A 25,238-nucleotide genomic window follows, 5' to 3' on the forward strand; every position below is an offset into this window, starting at 1 on the left:
ACTGCTCTGCTCCAAAGGCAGAGTCGATCAGGGAGCACCCTCCTTACCTAGGCTGGTGCTGCACAGTGCCATTTGAGACCAAACCCGACATGCCTCACCCTCACTGTTGTGCATGACTCACCTTCCAGGCTGCTCTCACGGCCCCACCTCTTTGTAGCCCATGGTGACCGACAGACACATGCTGCACTACCAGTACTGCTTCACCCAGGGACCGACAGTGTGCTCCTGCTGTTGTGCATGCACACTACACCAAACCTGTCTGCGCCCATTTAGGTGGCCACATAGCAGGTGCCCATCTCCACTGCTGTGTATCACATCTACCTGGGCAGGTAGAGCGTTCCCATCCTCTGTATAACCTAAAATGATAGACTCCAATCCCTCTATTGTAGGTACCATGCCCAAAGCCAGCCATTTCAGCTTAAGAAGCTATACAAAGATGACACTTCAGTGCCATCTGTAACCAACTGTAACTGTAACTGTAACTGTAACCAAAGGCAACATAATCTACCAACCCACACCAAGACACATCTTCAGAAAAAAGTTCTTAATATGAAAGTCCCTGTATAGAATTAGTAGACACAACTGGTCAAATGTCAACCTTACAAATATCCATGTAGGGACATAAGAAGTATGAGACAGTAAAGTAACATGACATCTCCAAAGGAACACATATAGCAAACCCCACAGAAAATTGATGAAATGCATAAAGAAAGAATCAAAGAGAGAGAGAGAGAGAGAAGAAAAGGAAAAAAAAATCAAAGGAATGATTCTAAGAAAACTCAATGAGTTACAAGAGAATGCAGACATATGATTCAATGAACATGGATTTGTTTTTTTTTTTTTTTTTTTTTTTTTTTGCGGTACTGGGGATCAAACTCAGGGCCTTGTGCTTGCAAGGCAAGCACTCTACCAGCTGAGCTATCTCCCCAGCCCCTGATTCAATGAAATTAGGAGAGCAATTCATGGTATGAATGATAAATTCAGCAAATAGAGATTGCTAAAAACAACCAAACAGAAATATTGGAAATCAAGAGCACAATAAGTCAAATAAGAAAAGCAAATTAAGAGCCTCAAGAACAGACTAGATCATGTAGAAGAAAGAATTTCTGAACTTGAAAACAAATTTTTTAAAAAATAAGATACAATTGTATATTCAACATAACCTAAGTTTCTTCTTCCAAGTATACAGCCTAGGGAATCACTGACACATATAGGCAAAGAAAGATGTACAAGAAAATTCATTAAATTTTAATTGGTGTAAAATATGTGAAAACCAAATGCCCAGTTGCAAAGGAAAAGTAAATAACCTGATGTACTTATAACATAGAATACAATAGAAACCAAGAAACTGGGTTTACAATATTTGTAAGCAAAAATAACCAACTTGGTTTTGGCACCATTATGAAAATACAAATAACCAGGACAGAAGCAGACCTCAAACAGATCAGCAAACTTTCCTTTTTCCATAGTGGAGTCAATCAATCAGGCACTGGGCAGGGGGAGGGGTTCAATTTCTGGGTAGGAAAATGGCCACCAGTTACAGAAGGAGATTGAGTTTTATAGTTTACAATGGGATGAATTAATCACTGAAGATTGAGGCAGAATATGTCGATTTGGGCAGTCAAGAAAAAAAGTGTCAAAAGCCCAGAACTCATTTTCACTGGGCAAAGTTTAGAACGAGGTGTTCACTGCTTATCTTCTTTTTCCAGAATTCATTCTTTCCCAGAGCTTCACTATTTGCTTTTCTCCTTCCAGGACTCATCAGCAACGGGAAAGGTAAAAGTCCAGGGCCAGCATATCATTATCTGCCTCCTCCCTTCAGGACCCACTCTTGTTGGAAAGGGATGAATGTTTGCTTTTGGTGGAGACTCTGTGGATTAACCCGAGAAGGAATGAAGGTTTGCTTTCTTTCCCTTGGGGCCACTGTTACTGGGAAAGGGTTTACTGGGCAAGGTTTAATGATTGCCTTTCTCCTACACCTTCCTATGGATCAGACAGTTTTGGGTATTGTCATTTTCCATACCCTTCCATATTAGTGGTGATGATCTCAGTAACTGTGTTGTTAACAGCAAGTAGCAAAAGGGTATGTACAACTGAGATAATATGTTTATAAGCACTATATATAGTAGTTAAATAGTTAATAAGAGCATAGGAATGTCCACAGGGGAAATAGTCATCAACATTTCTCTAGTGGTTATTTCTGGAAAATAAGGAAACTATGAGAAAATAACATTAGCTGGGAAACTGGATTTTTGATTGAGACTAGATTCCCTGCATGGCCAATTTCCTCTGGGTTTTCATCTTGCAAATTCTGAAAAATAAAACCCAGGGACAATCACAGAAGAGAAGAGTAAACACAGCAGGATTTATTTAAGCAAAAAGAGAGAGAACTCCTGCCATGTGGGAGGGGCCTGATAGCAGAAAACCCACTTTGGTGTGCCAGTTTAGGAGTTTATATATGGTTCTGGGTAGAGCATAGAGCAAAATATATGTAAAATAGGCATTGAAAAGGTACCAAGACTATCTTCCATCCGGGTTCACATCCACCTTCCTTCCAGTAACTTCCATCTGAGTTCACCCCCACTTTAGGTTTCCCACCTCTGGGACAAAGGAGTTGGGTGGAGTTGTCCCTACAGGTGAGCCTCAGGGTCTTTTACCTATGAAATAGGCCTTGATGTTGCACTTTATGGTTAGCATCCAGGTGTGGCTCCTGTGTTTGAATAAGACTAACCATTGATATTCTTATTCAACTACATCTATATCATTTGATTTCTTTCTTAAAATGAAGAACAAGATGGGTGTGGTGGTTTATGCCCCTAATCCCAGGAAGGCAGAAAGATGGAGACCAGTGGCTCCAAACAGCTTAGTGAGATCTGTCTCAAAATTTAAAAAGGGGGTGGGGGGAGCAGGGATATAGATCAGTGGTTCAGTGCCTGGGGTTTAATTCCAGGTACTAAAATTAAAAATGAACAATAAAAATATCTGAACCAAATATAGCCAAGCATCAATATTTGTAAAGTATATGTGAAAAATGTATGTGTGAGTTCTATTACTGTTTTTACTCTTTTTTCAGTTTGATCCATATTATCAGTTTTAAAACACACCAAAGAAACCTAAATGTACAGTCTGGAGGTGACAGATGGAGGAAAAGGAGAGTAACTGTCTCTAATTTTTTAATAGGTTTGGATAAAAAAAAAACAATAATGAAATTCAGATCATAAGATTAACATTGGAATGGTAATGTAAAAGTGGCAAGGAAATAATTAATGAATCATTAATATTTCCCCACATATTCATTCCTTTCCCTCCCAAATGTTAAGAGTGGTATATCATAACATCAAGTGTTGAAATTCAACTGTTTTATGGAATTATATGATTTTAATTTTTATCACTTGAATGCTGATATTAACTGTTAAAGAATTTTTAAACGATTAACATGTAAAAATTAACCATCATCTACAGAAAATTACAATTAAGTTATTGGTATATGTCCTTCTCTAACAGGGGTTCATTTATGCTTTTGCAACTGAAAGCTTGGTCCTTATCCCCAATGCCAATCCAATAATGAGGACACAGTTTTGAAAGAAAAGGAAAAAGGTTTAAGGCTGAGATTCTCCCCACTAGGAGGGCCAGGTGTGTTTTAAAGGAACTCTTCAAGGGTTACATTCCAGGTGTGCTCTGATAGGGGGGTCCCAGGGTGTTCTGATGGTAAGTTAGAATTCACTTGTTAATTTGGGAAATATTCAGTTTCCAGATCCTCAGCAGGCATCTCCTTCCTGTGGTGGGTGTGTTCAAAGGCAATTAACTAGGGGAAGAAAAAGATAACACTGTCTTCCTAATCTTGTTAGGGAGAGGGAGAGAGAGAGAGAGAGAGAGAGAGAGAGAGAGAGAGAGAGAGAGAGAGAAACATGTTCTTTAAAAAAAAAAAAGCCTCAAAAATAAAATATGACTTTCAAAAATAAATAAATAAATAAGCCTCAGAGCAATGACAGCTAAATTCAGAAGATGAAGGAACCACTGCTGCACTTTGACTATATTCCTTATTACTTTAAAACTTACATTTTTTTCTTTTTCTGAACTTCATTTCCCTGACCTTCTCCTCCCTGATCTTTTCCCTGACCTTCTCCTTCCTGATCTCTCCTCCCTAATCTCATTTCTCTGAATCACCTCTTTTAAAAACCCATGCTCCCTTTGACAGGGAGAATCACAGGCTCTGGGGCAGGAGTCCCCTGTGTTTCTCCTTTACTAGCAAAGCAAGAAAACTTCTTTTTCCTTTCACTCAAAACTTTGTCTTCGTTATTGGATTGGCATCAAGAACGAGGACCATGTTTTTGGTTTTATTTCGATTTTATTAAGATAAATGCCAGCATTCTTATTTATTAAGAAAACATGAGACACTGAAAGCTTCCACTTTACAATTCCAATCATGCAACTAGTGTGCTTGTGCCATCTGGTGGCATATGTCATATACATTTGCTGAATGCAAAAGGTCAGAGCTACTGTAAATTCAGGAACTAACATGTCAGAACTGTGAGTGTAAATGTGAATACATACATACATGTAACTTCAACTACATTAAATTATCTTTATTTTAAAGAAAAATTTGTGTTCCCAAGGCTTCATTTCTTTGCAAGCTCCATTCTCTTCATATATGGAATTGACTCCATAATTTTTTAAAGATTGCACTTACAAAAGATGAAATGAGAAATTGGAGCTGTAGCTCATTGGCAAAGCACTTGCCTAGCGTGCATGAGGCCCTAGGTTGGATGCCCAGCACTGGTGGAGGTGGGTCCATGAAGTAAAAAACAAATGACAAAGCAGAAATTAAAGAATAAAGCTTTAATAACCTCCATTAGAATATTCTGAGTTATTTGGTGAGCTAATGCTTTTGTAAAACAAAAAATGATTCTATAAAAAAAAATCTTAAAACAATAAACACTTTGAAAAGAAATACACAAATGATGGAGGAAGAATTATTACTAGGATCAAAGATAAAATTTAAAAATTTGTTTTAAAAGATGAGAAAAATATAGAATAAGATAAAATATAGAAGAGCAATCCAAGCAATCAAATAATTAACTAATATAGTTCCCAAAAAGAGAAAAGAGAGGAAAAGGTAAATTGAAAATTTATTGAAATAACTTATTCAGATCCAAAGATTTGAGATTCCTAATTAAAACCTCCCTACCCCAGTACAGGAGACAATGACCTATACCTAAGCACAGCAATGTGAAAAAGAACACAGGTATAAAAATATCCTAAAAATGAAACACCACTTACAATGATTCAAAACGGCATCAGGCTTTTCAGTAGTTGATGGACAACTGACTAGAAGAAAGACAACTGTGAGGAAATGTGTTCTCAAAATTCTGAGAAGAAACTGTTGGCAATCTGTAATCCTAGCCCCAGAAAAACTATCAATCATATTTGAGAAGATAATACATACATTTTCAGATATGCAAGAATTCATAGCATGTAACTCCCAAGCAAACTTTCTTATCAGTTTACTTGGGGATATGCTTCATAAATACATAAATAAAGTATTATAGTTTGGATTTGGAATGTCTCTTAAAGGCTTATGTGTTGAGGGCTTGGTCCCCAGCTGGCTACCTATTAGGAGGTAGTGGGAACTTTAGGAGGTTGGCCCTCGTTGGGGGAAATAGTCACTGGATGTGTGTCCTTAAAAGGTTATCTTGTCCCAAGTTCCTTTTCTCTCACTGTCTCTCTCTCTCTCTCACACACACACACACACACACACACACAGCTACCTGGCTGCCATGAGGTGTGCAGCCTCTACCTCTACCACTGAACACCGCTATCGTCATGATGTCCTGCTTCACCTAGGCCAAAGACAATAGTCAGCCAGCCTTGGACTGGAATCTTTGTAACTGTGAACCAAAATAAATCTTTTCTAAGTTGTTTATCTTGGATATTTGTCACAGTGATGGAAAGCTGCTTAACACAGGCAAGTAGACCAAGAAAGAGGATTACAGCTTTGGAAAACACCTGGTAGAGCAGAAGCTTCAGGAGAGAAATCTTGGGGAAAGGCAAATACTTGACAGGAAATTCAATTTATTAAAAGGATGAATGAATTTGAGAATTGGTAGCTTGCCGAATATATAAGAAAATAAAAGGCAACAAAGAACTCCAGAAATACATAATGTTGTTTTAAAAGTTATGGTGTTATTGGACCTCTAGAAAACATTTTTAAAAATATTTTTTAGTTGTAGATGGACACAATACCTTTATTTTATTTATTTGATTTTTGAAAAACTTTATTTGATTTATATAGGGTGCTGAGGATTAAACCCAGTGCCTCACATATGTGAGGCAAGTGTTTCACCACTGAGCTACAACCCCAGCCCAACTTTTTTCAATATTTAAAATAATTAGAAATATCCTCTATCCATTTTCAGCTTTTAAAGGCAGTAAACATAGTTTTTTTTTTTTTTTTTTTTTTTTTTTTTTAGGGGGGGGTGCCTGGGATTGAACTCAGGAACACTCAACCACTGAGCCACATCCCCAGCCCTATTTTGTATTTTATTTAAAGACAGAATTTCACTGAGTTGCTTAGCACCTCACTTTTGCTGAGGCTGGCTTTGAACTTGGGATCCTCCTGCCTCAGCCTTCTGAACCACTGGGAGTAGATATAATTTTAATTTTAGTTATGGAATTAATGTTAATGTAAGCAACCATGAAAATGTAGAAGTCAGGTGACTAAACTTGTAGACAGAGGAGAATAGAGTGAAGGGAAGGATAAGGCCGCTAATGTCATCTTACAAAATAGAGACCCACAGTACATAGGGCATAACCGAAGTAGACATTAAGAGAGTTAGTATATTATTAAATTAGAAAGGTAAAAGAGGAAGGTGAGTTGGAATTGAACTAAATGTTAATCTGTCATAATGTGACGTCAATAGGTACTTAATGAATTAATAGATGGGAACCTTTCTATAGCTACTAAAATGGTGCTAGAAGTGGTGTGCCTCTTAGGACTTGTATTGGAGTTGCAAAGTGGTGGGAAGAAACAGTAGCTTTTAGCTATGTACATTAACTATTTTGATAAATGCAAAATGAGAACCTAGTGACTGAGTTTCTGTTTAGAGTGATGAAAAAGTTTTGGGAATGAATGGTGGTGATTTTTGCAAGGCATTGTGAATGTGATTAATGCCACTGAAATGGATACTTAAAGCGATTAAAATGGCAAATCTTTTGTTACATATATTTCAACTTAATTATTTTAAAAGGTGTGAAATGAGGTGAGCATAGTATTTTGCTGAGTGTGCCTCCTAAAAATAACTTCACCTAGACAAATACCTAGTCCTAAAATTTCACAGGAGGGATTTAAGTGACCATGGTTGAAAATACTAAATAATTACAGAACAGGGAATTTTGAGGTTGATTATGAGGATAGTTGATTATTTCTGGATGTGGTGAGATACTATTAAATAGGGCCTACCCACAGAAAAAGTTTCTGTCTTAGAAAATGACTTTTAACTAAATCTTTTTCTACTGTAAGATTAACATGAAAAGAGTCACTTCAAAAGTGGTTGAAATTCAGGTGTGCACCCCTGTAATCCCAGCAACTTGGAGGTTACAGCAAGAGAATCATGAGTCCAAAGCCAGTCTCAGCAATTCAGTAAGGCCCTAAGAAAATCAGTGAGACTCTGTCTCTAAATAAAATATAAAAAAGGGCTGGGATTTGACAAAATTCAGCATACATTCATGCTCAAAATACTAGAAAAACTAGGGAAAGTAGGACCATACTTCAACATTGTAAAAGCTGTATATGCTAAACCCAAGGTCAACATCATTCCATATACAGAAAAATTAAAAGCATTCCCTCTAAAAACTAGAACAGATAGGGATGCCCTCTTTTACCACTTCTATTCAACACAGTCTTTGAAACACTAACTAGAGCAATTAGACAAAAGAAAGAAATTAAAGGGATACAAATAGGAAAGAAGAACTCAAACCTCCCTATTTGCCAACCATATGATTCTATATTTAGTAGACCCAAAAAGCTCCACTAGAAAACTTCCAGAACTCATAAATGAATTCAACAAAGTAGCAGGATATAAATTAACAGCCTTACATAAGTTGTGTTCCTATATACCAATGACAAATCAGCTGAAAAAGAAATCAGGAGAACTATCCCATTCACAATTGTCTCAAAAAAATAAAAAAAAAAAATTTGAGAATCAACTAACAAAAGAGGTAAAAGATCTATACAATGAAAACTACAGAACCCTGAAGAAAGAAATTGAAGAAGACCTTAGAAGATGGAAAGATTGCTCATGTTCTTGGATAAGCACAATTAATATTGTCAAAATGGCCATACTACCAAAAGCTGCATGCAGATTTAATGCAATTCCTATTCAGGTTCTGATGATGTTCTTCACAGAAATTAAAAAAAAGTCATAAAATTTGTTTGGAAAAATAAGAGACCCAGAATAACCAGAGCAGTCCTCAGTGAGAAAAGTAAAGCAGGAGGCATCACAATACCAGACCTTCAATTATACTACAGAGCTACAGTAACAAAACCAGCATGATATTGGCACAAAAACAGACATAAAGACCAATGGTATAGAATACAAGACAGAGGAAAAACCCATGCAAATATTTATTGCATACTAGACAAAGGCACCATAAACATACATTGGAAAAAAGATAGCCTCTTCAACAAATGGTGCTGGGAAAACTGGAAATCCATATATAACAAAATGAAATTAAACCCCTATTTCTCAGCCTGCACAAAACTCAACTCAAAATGGATCAAGGACCTAGGCATTAGACCAGAGACCCATGCCTACAAGAAAAAAAAAAAAAAAAAATAGGCCCAACTCTCCAGAATGTTGGTCTAGGAACTGACTTCCTCAACAAGACTCCTAAAGCATAAGAAGTAAAATCAAGAATCACTAAATGAGATGGTATCAAATTAAAAAGCTTCTTTGCAGCAAACAATCAAGAATGAACAGAGAATCTACAGAATGGAAGAAAATCTTTGCCACCTAAACCCCAGATAGAGCATTAATCTCCATAATATACAAAGAACTCAAAAAAGTTAACACCAAAACAAACAAACTAACAAATGGACAAAGAAACTGAACAAGCATTTCACAGAAGTAGAAATATGAATGGTCAATAAATATGTGAAAATGGTTCAACATCTCTAGAATTATAGAAGTGCAAATTAAAACTACACTGAGACTTCACCTAACTCCAGTCAAAATGGCAATTATCAAGAATACCAGTACAAGGAGGTTTTCAGGATGGCAGAATAGAGGATGTCGCTTTCCTGGCTGCTCTATAAAGTGAAACCAAGAAAGCAGGCACCTTCTTAGCAAGGTAAGTGGACAAAAAAAAGTGAAGGGACTTCACTGGAATTTAAAACTGAACATTCAAAGCAGATCGGGGACTCAGGAAGTTGAATATAATAAAATAAGGAAGATACCCCAGTGGCACAGCCACTGCCGCAGCCAGACAGGAAGTACCAGCCAGAATGGTCCCTCTGTGACCATAGTAGAGGGGTAAGAAAATTAAAGGAACCAGCATTTTTGGGAGGCCAAAGGTGTGTCTGGGTACAGAGCATTTAAAGACCAAGGCCATTACCCCACAAACCTGCAAGATGCACTGCACAATATCCATGTGCAGGGAAAGAAGCCCCCAGCAATCCAGGCAGTGTGTGGAGGAAAAAGGAAGGAACCATTGTGCAGCTCCTGCATGAGGGCCAGTAGCTGAGGGAGCCAATTCCTGGCAAACCCCAGTTTGGACCATAATATAGGCTCAGTAAACACACTGCAAGATATAGAAAGTACTTATGTGACCAGGAGAAAAATCAAACATGGAGAGGTTTACACAGTGGACAACTGGTTGTGGAAACCCACCTAGCTCTACCTCTCCTCCTCCAATCTGACTGCTTTCAGAACTGGCTGGAATATATGCATCTGGTTGGGAACTCAAAAGGGCGGGGTGGGAGAGATTATTTGGAGACTTAATCTGAGACCAGGAAACCTGGGGTCCAAAGGTGACATAGGGGATTAAGAATTGGGTCCCCCACCACACAACTGGAACCCAGGGGAGATCCCTGGGGTAGAGTCATCCAGCATTGAACAGTTGAAGGTGTTCTGATTTAAAATGTCCAGGCCAATTTGCATTCAGCAAATAGCCTGTATCCCACTTAAGCCTAAACCCTGCCTCCAGGAATTCTACCTATGAAATTACCTTTCTCACTCCAGCAATCCAGAGGGTGGAACATCACACTCCAGATGACCCCACCTAAAACTACTGAGAAGAGAAACTGAGAATATTTTGAACTCCAATGGAAAGAATTCTTAAACTTTTCATCAAGATCTTTTAAAAAACAAAAATTCTTTTTCTCTCTTTAATTGTGACCTTAATGGTACATGGACATTTAAACATATTCATATTTGTTTTTTCTCATTTCTAGTATTTTTGAAGTAAGTTATTTTTTCATGGGTTAGTTTTTTGTGAACTAGATGTTTGATTAGTATATTTTATTTTGTTTTGTATTCTTTTATTTATATTTTTAATTTTTAAAAATTTTACTTTATGTATTTTTCTCCTACCTGTTTCTCTTGATTCTCTCTTTTCTTCTGCTAACAGCCAAGCTTTATTGTTCTCTTTCACTCTTCAAGTTTTTACTTCTTTTTTTCTCCTTCCTCATAATCATCACATCCTATATCACTTCTGTTCTCTCCCTGTCCATCATCCGAAATTATAAACCCTTGTGCAAACTTTCTGTTCTTATTGTAGGCAATAGCTGATCATATTATTTCTGGTTTTTTGTGATAATTAACATTATAGATGTCATAGAAGGAACTATTTGGTTTAAATCTGTATATTGTTTGCACTGGTTGTTGTTATTATTTGTCTCCCCCTAAACAGTGAGGTCCTGAAAACTTTCAGGGACACTATAAATCCACAAGGTAGAAACTCTACTGCATCAGATCCATACTGTTAGATGGGAGACACATAAACAACATGAAAAGGCAAGGGAACAAAGTGCCCCAAACAAACCAAGATACTTCAATAACAGAATCCATCAACATCACAGTGAATAAAATGTCAGAGAAGGAGTTTAGAATGTACGCAGTTAAACTGATCTGTGAACTAAAGGATGGTATAAGAAATGAAATCAGAGAGAAAATACAGGAAGTGAAAGATCACTTCAATAAGAAGGCAGAAGTTCTGAGAGAAAAAAAAATAAAAACCAGAACCTCAAAATGGGAAGTAATAAACCAAACTAATATTTCAATAGAAAGCATCACCAACAGACTAGACCATTTGAAATACAGCACCTCAGGCAATGAAGACAAAATATATAATCCCATAGAATTGACTACAGAGATCAGATGTTAAGAAACCTTGAACAGAACTTCCAAGAACTATGGAATAACATGAAAAGACCAAATTTAAGATTTATTGGTGTAGATGAAGACATGGAGACACAAACCAAAGGAATGCATATTTTTGATGAAATAATATCAGAAAATCTCCAAAATGTAAAGAATGAAATGGAAAATCAAATACAAGAGTCTTAAAGGACCCCAAATATACAAAATTACAACAAACCCACACCAAGTCACATTATAATGAAAATGCCTAACATACAGAATAAGGATAAAGTTTTAAAGACTGCCAGAGAAAAATGAACGGTCACATTTAGAGGGAAACCAATCCAGATCTCAGTTGATTTCTCAACCCAGATTCTCAATGCTAGGAGTCCTGGAATAACATATACCAAGCTCTGAAAGAAAACAAATGCCAACCAAGACTCTTATATCCTGCAAAATAGAGCCTCAGATTTAAGGATAAAATTAAAACCTTCCATATAAACAAAAGGTAAAAGAATTTGTAACTATAAAGCCTGAACTACAGAACATTCTTAACAAAATATTCCATGAAGATGAAATGGGGGGAAAAAAAGTGAAAACAAGCAAAGGGAGGAGCTACACTAAAGGAATAGTCAAACAAAGGAGAAGCCAATTCAAATTAAAAACCAGAAGTAAACCCAAATGACTGGGATTACAAATCATATCTCAATAATAGCCTTGAATGTAAATGGCCGAAACTCATCAATCAAAAGACACAGACTGGCAAATTGGATTACAAAACAAGACCCAACAATATGCTGTCTCCAAGATACATATCTCATAGGCAAAGACTTCCACAGACTGAAGGTGAAAGAATGGGGAAAAAAAAAAAAAAAAAAAAAAACATATCACTCACATGAATTATGCAAACAATCAGGGATTACTATCCTCATATCAGATAAAATGGACTTTAAGCCAAAGTTGATCAGAAGGGACAAAGAAGGCCATTTCATACTGCTTAAAGGAATTATATATCAACAAGACATAACAATCATAAATATTTATGCCCCAAACAATGGAGCATCTGCATACATCAAATAAACCCTTCTCAACTTCAAGAATCAGATAGACCACAATACAATACTCTGGGAAAATTTAACATGCTTCTGTCACCACTGAAGAGATCCTCCAAACAAAAACTAAATAAAGAAGCTATAGTAGTTAAAAAAATACAATTGATAATTTAGACTTAACAGATATATATAGAATATTTCATCCACTGATGACTGGATACACTTTATTCTCAGTAGCACATGGATCCTTCTCTAATATAGACCATGTTATATAAATTATCACATATGTTGGCATACAATTGTAAAATTACCTTAATATATTTTTAGCATCTATAGGGTTATTTTGATAGTTCCCTTTCCATTGATATTAATTTTCATGTTCTTGCTATTTTCTTGGTTAGATGTGTTTATTTTGTATCAAATTTTAGCTGAATTATTTCTTCTCTATTTCATATATTTCTTCTCATACTCCTCGTTTTTCTCCTTCATACTACATAATTTGAAAGTAATTTGTTATTCTAGCTTCTTTCTGATATAAGTAGTTTGTTATAAATGTTCATCTGAGTACTGTTTCATCCCAGAGATCCTGATCTTTTAAGCTTTTATTGTCACTTAGTTCAAAGTACTTTTTATTTACTTTTCTTGTGCTTTCTTCCTTGACCTCCAAAATATTTGTAAGTGTGCCATTTAATTTTGAAATAGTTGACATGTGGGAGTGGGGTTCTATATATCTTAATGTGATTGGTTGATTGATTTCTAATGTAATAAATCATGCAGGAAATGGTCTGCATAATTCAAATTTTTAAAAGTAATGGAAATTCTTTTTATATTGATTGTATTGATTAAATACAAGTCAGAACTGATCAAATTGCATACTTCAAATATGTGCATTTTATTGTACGTCAATTTTACCTCAATACAGCTATGGGGGGGGAAGAATACAAGTAACAATAAATGTTGGTGAGGATGTGGGGAAGAAGTTTCACTTATTTATTGCTGGTGGGATTGCAAATTGGTGCAAACTCTCTGCAAAGCAATATGGTGATTCCTCCAAAAGTTAGTAATGTAACCACCACTTGACCTGGTTATACCATTCGTTGGTTTATACCCAAAAGACTTAAAATGAGCATACTACAGCAAACGCAGCCATGTCCATGTTTATAGAAACTCAATTCACAATAGCCAAGCTATGGAATCAACCTAGGTATACGTCAACAGATGAATGGATAAAGAAAATGTGGTATATAGACACACTGGAATATTACTCAGCTATAAAGAGAAATGGAATTGTGGCATTTGCTGGTAAGTGGATGAAACTGGAGAATATCATGCTAAGTGAAATAAGCCAGTCCCCAAAAAATCAAAGGCCAAATGTTCTCTTTGACATATGGATGCTAACCCACAACAAGGGAGGGTGGGAAGGGGAAGATTAGAAGTTCACTGGATTAGACAAAGGGGAATGAAGGAAAAGGAGGGGGGATGGGAATAGGAAAGACAACAGAATGAATCAGACATAACTTTCCTATCCTTATATGTGAATACATGACCAGTGTAACTTCATATCATGTACAACCACAAGAATGGGATCCTAATTAGAATAAGTTATACTCCATGTATGTATGTATAATATGTCAAAATACACTCTACTATCATGTATATCTAAAAAAGACCAAATTATTTTAAAAAGGAAGCCAATATATAGGCCAAGATCCAAGCTGTGATAATAATAATAAAATATTTTCAAATGAAAAAAAGAAAAAACAGGACTGGGGTTGAGGCTCAGTGGTAGAGTGCTTGCCTAGCATGTGTGGGGCACTAGGATCAATCCTCAGCATAACAAATAAATAAAATAATGGTATTGTGTCCATAGCCAGTGGGACCCAGCCTGCGTATGGGGGCAATTCATCCAGCAATTTGTCCAGGCTGGTCTAGACACTTTCAAGAATGCTAAGCATGGGAGCTGGTCCACACCTATAATCTCAGTCGCTTGGAAGGCTGAGGCAGGAGGATTGTGAATTCAAAGTCAGACTCAGCAACTTAGTGAGGCCCTAAGAAACTCAGTGAGATCCTGTCTCTAAATAAAATATAAACAAGGAAAGGGATATGGCTCAGTAGTTAGGCAACCCTGGGTTCAATCGCGGGTACGAAAAAAAAAAAAAAGAAGAAGCTAAACCCAGGTGGTAGTGCTGCCCACAGAAAGACCTATGATTAAGCTCGAGGTAGATAAGCAAAGAAATCCTGGAGGTGCTTAACAAACTATGCACTCTGCTGCAGTTTTCCTTTAGGAGAAATTCTTGAACTACGTCTTCTCTGGGTATTTTCTGAATGAGCCCAGATTCAACACATGGAATGAGACTGATGAAAATACACAGCCACCATGAATGATCCACTTAGATTCAAAGAGCTTTTCATTTTTGTTTGCAGGCTAGCAAAAAGTATATGTGCTCATGAATGTTCATGAGAACTTTTGTCACAAAGTAGAGAGAGAATCTTGGGTAAGAGGAGACACTGAGGACACTGGGAAGTGATTTAGAAATGGCTAACAAAAGTCATGCAATGTTAAAAAATTTTTTTTAAAAAGGAAACATATTTTGCCAATGAAACTGTCAGAGATTAAAAGATAATACCAAATTATACAAAGGATGTAGTGCCATTGTCCATTAGGTGCCCTGCAAGTGGGAGTGCATAGTAAAGTAGACCTTTAATGAAAGGCAATATGTGAATAGATACCTGAAGCTTTAATATGACTTATACTTTTGATCTGATAATTCTTTTGACTTGGAGAAATTTGTTTTAAGGAAAACAAACTGATTGTTTATAGGTGGTAATCCCTTTAATGTTCAGAAGTAGGAAATTAGTTAAGTAAATCATATTTCATTAATAAAATAAAACTTCACTGGAAAAGCTTTGAAAGAATACTAGGCAATATGGAAAATGCCATTAAGTAATTTAATTTTAAAAAGGAAAAAAGACCTCTTTTCTGCCCTTCCTCTCCTTTCCTAAACAATTAAGTCCTAAAGCCACTAGGTGGGGCACAGCAAGGTGGACATCCCTGAGGAGGGGCAACCTGGCATGGGAATAGAAAACTGAAGCCAGGAGAGGAGCTGTGCCCACTGGTGTGGGGCAAAGGGTCCTTGGAAAGCGAGCCCAGCACTGTGAGTCAGAGCTGGAGCAGGTGAATGGGTGTCCGCTCTGAGGTGTGGCCCGGCGTGAGAAATTAGAGCCCAAATGAGGGGCACCCTGGTCCAGTCAGAGCCAGAGCCATAATGGATGATAAAGGGCATCCATTATGGGAAGGTGAGTTATATACGTGAAAATAAATTAAACAAGCAAATATATTAAGGAAAATGTGGGAGAAGGTGTCAGAAATTTAAAAATTATAATAATGATGGAAATAGTAACTTAAACATGGAAAGGGAGGAAACAAGTACGAGCCCTGTAGAGCTAGATTAGAATTAAGTATTGATGTAAACCCATGATTTTTTTATATAAACACATAAAGAAAATGCATGAAAATACAAAAGGGAGAGAGACAGACAGACACCTGAGGATAAGAACTCTTGTCTCATTCCCAACTCTGAGAGACTTGGAGGTCTCTCACCTTCATCATAATGAGCACATACCTTTTGCCCACACCTTGGGTTCCCAATACTGGTTTCAAAATGACCTGGTCTTCTTAGAAAAATGACTGGTTTAGGGCAAGGAATATATAAAATGAGCCAGGCACGGTGGCACACGCCTGTAATCCCAGCCGCTCAAGAGCCTGAGGCAGAAGGATCGCAAGTTCAAAGTCAACTTCAGCAACTTAGCAGGCCCTAAGTAACTCAAAATAAAATAAAAGAATGGGATATATAGTTCAGTGGTAAAGCACCCTTGGGTTCAATCTCCAGTACCAAAAAATTACACACATACACACAGATATAATGAGCTTGAACCATCTTGTTCTTCAAAGCAAGGAACTGCCTAAAGAATGATGGAAACATGAAAGCACAGAGAAGTCAGGGTGAAGGGCTTCCAATGACTAATGTGGGACAGATTATAACTCATAAAACATGAGTCCAGAGTAATATAAATAAATGAATGCATTTAATAGGAATAGGTAATAAGGGATTAAATAATTTCAAAAGATATTGACCACTAAACACTAATTACAAAAAGTAAACAATAATACCTTTATTAGAGAAGCCTGGCAGATTCCCCTTAATCAAGTGAACAAAGTAAACATCAATAATGGCTCAAACTGATATTAAACTGGAACCGGGAGAAAGCAGGGGAAAAACTGGCCTCATTTCTGTACCATCCCTGGCAGAGATACAGAATCTGAATCTAATCAGAACAAACTCATATTGAGGGACATTCCACAAAATAATTGGCCTGGAATCTTCAAAAGAGTCAGTCATGAACTCACAAAAGCCTAAGAAGTTATCTTAGACCAAGGAGAATAAAAGAGACATGACTATTAAAAGAAATGCACCATTCTTTTTGTTATAAAGGACATCTTTGGGACCGATGGTGAAATTTGAGCAGGATCTGAGTTAGATGGTAGCACATGTCAGTGTCATGATTTTAATGAATGAGTTGTGGTTATATAGGAGAATAGCGTTATTATAACAAGAAAGACACACTAGCTACAGAAAAGAGTTCATTGTACTGGCAACTTTTCCGTGAGTTTGATATTATCTGAAACATTTAAAATTACATTTCAAAAGTACATATGCGAAACTACATATAAAGTTTTACCCCAATTTTCTATTTAAAAACGCATATTTGTGATGAATCTAAGCTTTGAAATTTTCTTTTATGTGCCAATATGTTTATATTCTTAGGTATTATTTGTTTGCGTGATACCAAATCAGTTTTTAGATTAAGTAAACGCAAAATGTAAACCTGTTAAGTTAGCTCAAATGTGTTTTGATTCACATGACTTTGTAAATCTGTGACAAATAAGTTAATCTGAACTTCTTGATAATAAGGATGTCTTTAAAATTTGGTAACACTTTGGTTTCTGGCCTGTTAGAATTTTTGCAATTAAATAACTTTTAAAATGTTAACTCTGCTTGATCTCCATGAGTAATCTAAAGATTGCCATTAAATACATAAACATAGAGGAAGGGCATTTATAAATGTTCAGTTTTTAGAAAGCTTTCTGTTGTTTTGCTATAAAAGTCCTTTTATGAAGGATTTTCCAAGTAGAATTGAGGGTAATAAAATATTATTTATGTGGCCTAATACCAACAGTCTAAGATAAAATCTGAAGGGCTTATCTGCTTTGAGATACTGCTATTGTCCTGTTTATTCTTTGCAAAAATTAGATCTTGAGAATGTAGCTTCTCAATCATTTTGTTTTTTGAGTAATACCTTGATACACAACTAAAATATTAGGATTTTCAGAATTGTGTTTTCTTTTGATAAGTGTGTAATTCTTTTGTCTCTATTTAATACTCATGGATATAAATTATTAACTATTCAACAGACTTGAAAATTTTCTTATGCAGTAAAATGTTTAGACTGAGTTTATACTAAGTTCTAAAAGGGTTCATTATTAGGTATTATTTAACACATACTAGCAGAATTTCTAACTCAAGGAAATTAAGTATTCAGTATTTCTTTCCTTGCTCCAGGCCTGAGATAAGCCAAAAAACTAACAGATGATTTAAAACACTAATAACCTGTGTGTGGTTTCTGTTTCTGATTTCTAGAATGTCATCCCTCTATAATGAGTAAAAAAATATGGTTTTTTTTTTGTTAGTGATGTTGAAAATTGATTATAAATCCTAGTAGTACTTTCCAAAATTAACGTTTTGTATATCTTCATTCAGCAACCCAAATCTTATATCCATTCCCTGAATTTTGATTGTTATATTTACATTGGATATGAGAATCTGATGTTAGACATCAGTTTTGAAAACTAATTTGCCTCTTTTAAGTATATTTTTGCAACTGTTGTGTTAGAAAAGGTTCATATTGATACACAAGCCCTAAATTTGTGATTGCTAAAAATCAAATTGATATTAGCTAATCAGCCTTGAATAGATTAAAAACCTGTTTACAACTAACCTCAGTTCCTTTGCTAACCTAGAGTTACAAAATGAATTTATATAGTGTTTTAATCAGCACAGTGCTTTATTGCCTTCTTTTTTCTTTAAATTTGCTTTTTTAGATATACATGACAGTATTATTTAGATATATTTATACAAAATGGATTATATCTTATTCTAAGTGGAATCCCAGTCTTGTGGTTGTGCATGATGTGGAAATTCATTGTGGTGTTTTCATATATGTACATATGTGTCAGATTCATTCTACTGTCTTTCCTATGCCTATTCCTCTTCCCTTTCCTTCATTCCCCTTTGTTATTCTGCTAAACTTCTATTCTTTCCCTCTTCCCACCCCTTTTTGTGTGTTTGCATCCACTAATCAGAGACAAGATTTGACCTTTGGTTTTGGGGATTGGCTTATTCACTTAGTATGATAGTCTCCCAGATCCATCCATTTACTGGCAAATGTCATAAGTCATTCTTTTTTATAGCTGAGTAATATTCCATTGTATATATGTACCACATTTCTTCATCCATTCATCTGTTGAAGGGCACCTAGGCTGGTTCCATAGTTTAGTTATTGTGAATGTGCTGCTATAAACATTGATGTGGCTGCATCACTGTAGTATGCCGATTTTAAGTGCTTTGGGTATAAACCTAGGAGTGGGATATCTGGGTCAAATGGTGGGTCTATTCCAAGTTTTCTGAGGAATCTCCATACTGCTTTCCAGAAAGGTTGCACCAATTTGTAGTTCCACTGGCAAGTATGAATGTAACCTTTTCTCTACATCCTGGCCAATATTTATTGTTACTTGTATTCTTGATAATTGCCATTCTGACTAGAGTGAAGTGAAATCTCAGTATAGTTTTAATTTACATTTCTCTATTGCTAGAGATGGTGAACCATTTTTCATATATTTGTTGACCATTTGGTATTTATTGTCCTGTAAAATGTCTGTTCAGTCCCTTTGCCCATTTGTTGATTTGTTTATTTGGGTTATTTTTGAGTGTATGGTTTTTTTTTTGTTGTTGTTGTTGTTGTTGTTTTTGAGTTCTTTATATATCCTGGAGATTATCACTCTGTCTTGGATGTAAATGGCAAAGATTTTCTCCCATATTGTTGGCTCTCTGTTCACATTTGTGATTGTTCTATTTGCTGTGAAGAAGCTTTTTAGTTTGATACTATCCCATTTATTAATTCTTGATTTTACTTCTTGTGCTTTAGGAATCTTGTTGAGGAATTGAGTTCCTAAGCCGACACAATGACTTGTTGGGCTTACATTTTTCTTTTAGTACGTGTGGGATTTCTGGCTTTACCACCTTCTTAAAAGGTCCTTCAGAGCTGTTAAAGGTATCTTGTGCTTTGTCTGTCAAGTCTAATTTATATCAGTTAAATGTTGTAGAGATTTTTCACTGAAAGAAATGGATTTTTCCTGCTTTAAATGTAGATCTTTTTATTATTATGAAAAGGTATACACATTTTTTGCATAAAAGGCTAAAAAGCATAATATAATATCAACCAAATATTAAAAGTGACTAATTTTTGATAATTTAATATTTGAGTACATTTGACCACAACTTTCTTTTTCATCTTATTTTCCTAAAGTTATACGATGAATTGTATTGCTTTTTTTCTGGATGTCTCAAATCACTAGAAGAAAAACTAGACAACACAAATATATTTTTAAAAATAATTCATTAAGGAGTTGTTTCCTTTCCTTTTGCTGCCACAGCTACAGCCATAAGTATGCTCAGGCTTCAGAAGAGGCTTGCCTCCAGCGTCCTCCACTGTGGGAAAAAGGTCTGGCTGGACCCCCCTGAGACCAGTGAAATTGCCATTGCCAACTCTCATCAGCAGATCCGGAAGCTGATCAAAGATGGGCTGATCATCCACAAACCAGTGACTGTCCATTCCCGGGCCAATGCCCGAAAAATACATTGGCTCCCCGGAAGGACAGGTATATGGGCATAGGTAAGAGAGAGGGTACAGCTAATGCTGAAATGCGGAGAAGGTAATCTGGATGACGAGGATGCGGATTCTGCGCAGGCTGCTCAGGAGATACCAGGAATCTAAGAAGATTGACCGTCCCATGTATCACAGCCTCCACCTGAAGGTAAAGGGGAATGTGTTCAAAAACAAGCGGATTCTCGTGGAACACATCCACAAGTTGAAGGCAGATAAGGTCCGCAAGAAGCTCCTGGCTGACCAGGCTGAGGCCCGCAGGTCTAAGACCAAGAAGGCACACAAGCGCGGTGAGGAGCACCTCCAGGCCAAGAAGGAAGAGCTCATCAAGACTGCACAAGGAGGAAGAAACCAGGAAATAAAGCTCCCCTCTTGTGTCTGTACATAGTGGTCTCAGTCCTTCAAATAAAAACAAGTTTTATTTGTTAAAAAAATTCATTAATTAAAATTACTCTGAATCTTACTACCAAAACATACTAACATTTTGACAGCTATCATTCCAGAATTTTTTTTACTTGCAAATATATGCAAGTATTTTTTCTTTTTTAACAAATATAGGCATATGCTTTCATGAATTGGAATCATAATAAACACCATAAACTTCTCTCACTGAATTCATTTGCAATCTTCCATGTCCATAAATTTAGGCCTTACCATCACCTTAAGGAACTGAGTATTATTTCACTGTTAAACTTCAAATGCCATTTAAAATAGAACATCTAAGGTTTTCTACTCTTTACCATTAAAAGCCATGCTGCAATAAACATCCTTGTTCATATATCTTTATGCACTTGATATATTAACTCCTTAGAATAAATTGTGGAAAGTGGAATCCTTGGGTCAAACAGTAAGAAAAAAATGTCAGGAGTTTTGCTGCAAATTGCCCTTTGGAAATTAAGTGTATCCATGTGTGTTCATACCAGCCCAGGACCCTAACCCTTGGCCACATTTGACAGTCATCTTTCTTCTTTGTAAGGAACTTACCAGAATTTAAATAATCTTTATATTTTTATATAAACAACCAAATAAACAAATACATTTCCTACTTTTATAAATGTCCTAGAAATGATACATATTGTATGGTTTTTAACTAATATAGTAAAAGTAAGTCAATTATTAGCTGAAGGGGCAGAAGAGAAGTAAAGTCATTCTTTGTTCCCAAATTTAAAAAAGAAGAAGTCAAATGTGCTGGGGCACACCTGTAATCCTGGCTACTCTAGAGGCAGGAGGCTCTCTGAAACCCAGAAGTTCAGGGTTGGCCTGTGCAAATAATGAGACTCTTTAAATAAATAAATAAATAAATAAATATTATGGCACAGTTTCTAAAAGTCAGGACTGTGGAAACAAGTTACTGAGTGGCTCTGGTTCAGCATGTCCCATGAGTTTGCAGTCATCCGAAGGCTGTTCAGTCACCTGACCTTTGAAAGAAGGCCTGAGTTACTTCCTGCTGTTGGAAGAAGACCTGAGTTCCTTTCCATAGTGTTGCTGTACTGTTCTCAAGGAATGGCAACTACCTTACCCCAGAGCAAGTGAAGTAAGTGCTAGGGGGAAAGACAAATTCTTTTCCTGAATTATCTCAGAAGCTCCATGCCATCACTTTTATTCCATCCAATCATTTGAATTAAATCAGTAAGTTCAGCCACATTCCAGGAAAGGGAAATTAAGATCGCCTTTTTCTTTTTTTTAATACTGGGGATCAGAGTCAGGGCCTCAAACATGCTAGGCAAATGCTCCAACACTGAGCTGTACCTCTAGCTCTCAAGATCACTTTTTGAAATGAAGAATATCAATGAATGTATAGAAAAATTTTTAAATTATCATAACTAAAAGCCAGCTCTTATCAAGAGCTTCTGTAGTTTCAGATAATGATGAGAGATGGCTGGCCATCCCTAGATGGAGAAAGTTGGAAATCTGGAATAGTGATGACATCATTGATTCAAGGGCAGTTGATTCCTTGGTGCACCTTCCTCTTGAAGGTGAGTAGTGTGAGTAGTGTGAGTTCCATTAAATGTGTGTGTGTGTGTGTGTGTGTGTGTGTGTGTGTGTGTACAGATACATTGAACACTTGCAATGTATAAGGCATTGTGTTAGTTCACCTAGGAATCCCTACTTACTGGTAAACATGAACCAGAGAGTTTACTTATGCAAGATCAGCTAATAAATGTTAAAGCTAGGAGTTCAACACAAACTTGATGTGACCCAGCTTCCTAAAACTTGCAGTGCCAAGATCCCATGGGTATGCTTTACTGACATTACAGAGTTTACCCTGCCTGCCTGCCTGCCTGAAGTGAGCTTCAACAGGGGCCTCTGCCCTTCAGCTCCATAGACAACTTCAAGTAAAATGAGTTTTTTATATCTTCCTTAGAATATGTACATTCTAAAGGCAGCTCCTGTCAGGGTTTGCCTTTAAGCAAAGATATTAGGCCAGTTAGCCTAAAAACAGAGACTAAGACGGAGATTCTTGAGCTAGTGATTTTGTTTTTAGGGAGTACTCTCAGGAACTGCTCTTAGGGAGTGTAGAAGGAAAAGCAAAGCAGAGATGTGATTTCGACAAAAGCCTAGCCTCAAACCTGACCCGTCATGGAGCTCTCAAACATGATTAATGCCACAAAATTAAGGCAAGAGGCTCAGTTTCCTTTATGTCTTAGTCAGTGATCAGCTTTGGGCTACCCTTGAGGAAGAACATGACCTCTTAGGCATTCCCAACCAGGAGGTCCCCACAGACTGGAAACGATTCTCTGAAGAGGAGGACATTTGTGAATTCTCAGCAAAGAATACCCACGGCAGCTGGGGCCTGGTTGCACCTGCCTGGTGAAAAGGAGCCTTTATCAGCAGGTTCTCTGGATATACTTTCCTTAGTCTTCTAATACCGTTGCTCTCTGTATGCCGGTTTGCAGCTCTCAGCCCAGGGCTAGACCCAATCACATCACTCTCCTCTTCCTATCACAGTTATCTGTTCTGGTCCTCATTTGTAGATATGCTCAAGGACAGACCAAGTGCCTCATCTCCTTTCTTGAATGAATACCCAATAAATACTACCATGCCAAACTCAAGCAAAAGCATTCATAGAATAAGGGCTATTTGATTACTTTTTGATTTTCTTGTTGTCACCTGATAAAGGTGCCCCAAAATCCCTTTCATTCTTGCAGTTAATAATTTTAAATCCTTGTGTATGGGGCTAAAATGCCAAATATGAGCTTCAAGCCAGTGCAGGATAGCTGACATTCTCCGACAGTGGGAAGGAACCCTAATGCCTCCTCAGTCCTATATACATACAGGCAATGAACTATGATGCACCCATTTGCCTCATTGTCCCCTTTGCTTAGCCCTAAAACCACCATCTTCCTCTTTCCCTTCCTCTTCCCCTAAATCTAACCTCTTACCTTATTTCCGAATCATAATCCTAATAAAGAACCAGACTAGCTCCTCTTAAAAGTGACATCACTGTGATTTCAACCACTTTCTGAAAATAACTGGAGCCCAATCTGCAAACACAAAGAGGAGAGAAAGGGTAGGTCTACAGGTAAGATGTAGGGTACATAGTCGGGAACATCAACAAATTATGTGCTATATCAAAATGTTGCTGAAAAATAGCAATGACTCTGTCCCTTGGAGTCCTTTTGGGTCCCGCTAGGGATGAAACTGCTAGATGATGAAGCTCAGTCTACTTCGCCTGGCAAGAGTGAGACTGAGCTACATTGCTGGCTGCTGCATTTTTTTTTTTTTTAATTGAGACAGGTTCTCACTAAGTTGTCCAGGCTGATCTGGATCCTCTAGCCCCAGCCTTCTGCCTCAGCCTCTCAAGTAGCTAGGATTACAGGCTACTTGTATGTTGGTAGGTATAATATAGATAAATCACAATGCCTGGCTACCACAGTTTTTAAATGTTTTCCAAAGTATCTGGAACTGAATTATATTTATCATTCCAGATCAAGCATGCACATTTCTAATCTAGACCTAGGAGACAGTTAAATGAAGGAAAAAGTACAATTTTATTTCTTCTCTCCTTATTATAAAACCATGTGTGGTATGCATTTGAAATATGGATGAAAAAGTATAGTGTGGGGAAAAATGAAAATCTCCTATAATCCAACTAAACTCAGTAATTTGATTTTCTTTATCTGGATTTGATTTTTTTTTTTAGATCATTCATTCAAAAAATATTTGCATGCTCATCTTGTGCTTTGGAGGATGGAGGTAAGGGTTAGAAAAACAAATGTCCTAAGAGAGTTGGTTGGAGCAGCTAAGAAGGAGGCGATGGATATTAGGGAAAACTTTGTCCTTTAAGAAGGTTAAGATGGCATGAAAATGTCTTCTCTCTGTCTCAAAGATTGTTAAGCAGAGAGAGGTGTTCGTCCTGAGAAGGGCCAGCAACAAAAGAAGCGCAGGGTAAGGAGTGGATTAGAGTGGCAGAGAAACATCTCTAACAAGGAGCCCTGGAAAGATGGCTTAGAGCAGAGAAGGGCTTTATGGGAGCAGGGGAGAGAATTGTTTCAATTATATCCTTTAATTTAAGATTATGTTGTCACCGGGAGAAGCATTCTGTGCAGTTTTACTTAGTATTGAGTTTCGTTTCATATTACATTATTTTCCCATGTCATTAAATAGCCTTAAAAACATTTTAGCCATGATTTATTTTACTAATCCTCTATGATTGGACCTTGTCATTTCTAATTTTTTTATTATAATTGCTGTTGATGAAATTTTTTTGTCTGTCTTTGTTCATATCCCTATTTCCTTAGGAGACTGACATTTGACAGTATGATTACTGGATCAAAGGATAGATCATACACAGTACTGACACATATTGCCAGTTTGCTCTTTCAAG

At 36.7% G+C, this 25,238-nt stretch overlaps 1 pseudogene across 1 annotated transcript; it reads left to right on the forward strand.

Annotated features, from left to right (window-relative positions):
- Positions 1-1,889: 1,889 nt before the first annotated feature.
- On the forward strand, positions 1,890-20,772 carry LOC306653473 (large ribosomal subunit protein eL19-like; annotated as a pseudogene). Its single transcript, XR_013766984.1, has 2 exons — positions 1,890-1,898; positions 20,181-20,772. The product of XR_013766984.1 is annotated as a large ribosomal subunit protein eL19-like (transcript).
- Positions 20,773-25,238: the final 4,466 nt, after the last annotated feature.

The sequence above is a fragment of the Sciurus vulgaris genome, assembly GCF_902686455.1.
Source record: "Sciurus vulgaris genome assembly, chromosome: 2".
In the NCBI taxonomy this organism is placed as follows: Eukaryota; Metazoa; Chordata; class Mammalia; order Rodentia; family Sciuridae; genus Sciurus; species Sciurus vulgaris.